At 50.9% G+C, this 493-nt stretch overlaps 1 protein-coding gene across 1 annotated transcript in view; it reads right to left on the bottom strand.

Annotated features, from left to right (window-relative positions):
• LOC104501353 (multidrug resistance protein 3-like) overlaps window positions 1–493 on the bottom strand; it is a gene marked incomplete at its 5' end in the record, with an annotated part of 23,916 nt that overhangs the window by 1,353 nt on the left and 22,070 nt on the right. The gene's annotated exons all lie outside the window — the stretch shown is intronic.

Genomic DNA, 493 nt, shown 5'->3' with positions numbered 1-493 from the left:
AGTTCGGGGCCAGCCTCGTCCCCTGCTACCAGGGCAAGTGTGGATGAGGAGTCTGCATACAGTAGCCAAGCTAAGAAACATGCTTCTGGGCATGTTTAACTGCAGAGCAAACCCTGTGGTGCTGAGCAGGAGCAGTGTCATTTGCTTTGAGGTAGGGGACCAAGGTGCAGAGAAGCTGAGTGCAGGGTGTGAGGCGAAGGTCGACCCATTGCTGGCAGCAAACCCAAGACAGCACCGCACAGCCTGAGCAGTCAGCTCTTCTTTCACTGTCCCTGTTCTCCATAAGGAGAAAACGCAGCCTGAGAGCCATTGAGGGTGATCTGGTATGACTGAGAAGCCAGTCAAATTCAGAATCTCATCTGCCTCACACCCCATTTTAAAGCTGACACAGATTTACTGCAGAATTTTGATTCCAGTGCTGTCCTTCCCGTTTGTTACCTGTTGTGTGAACAAATATACATCCCTCATCCAAGGGATGAGGCTTTGTAGGGAA

The sequence above is a fragment of the Buceros rhinoceros genome, unplaced genomic scaffold (genome assembly GCF_000710305.1).
Source record: "Buceros rhinoceros silvestris isolate BGI_N320 unplaced genomic scaffold, ASM71030v1 scaffold30301, whole genome shotgun sequence".
Lineage (NCBI taxonomy): Eukaryota > Metazoa > Chordata > Aves > Bucerotiformes > Bucerotidae > Buceros > Buceros rhinoceros.
This window is presented reverse-complemented; position numbering and strand designations above follow the sequence as displayed.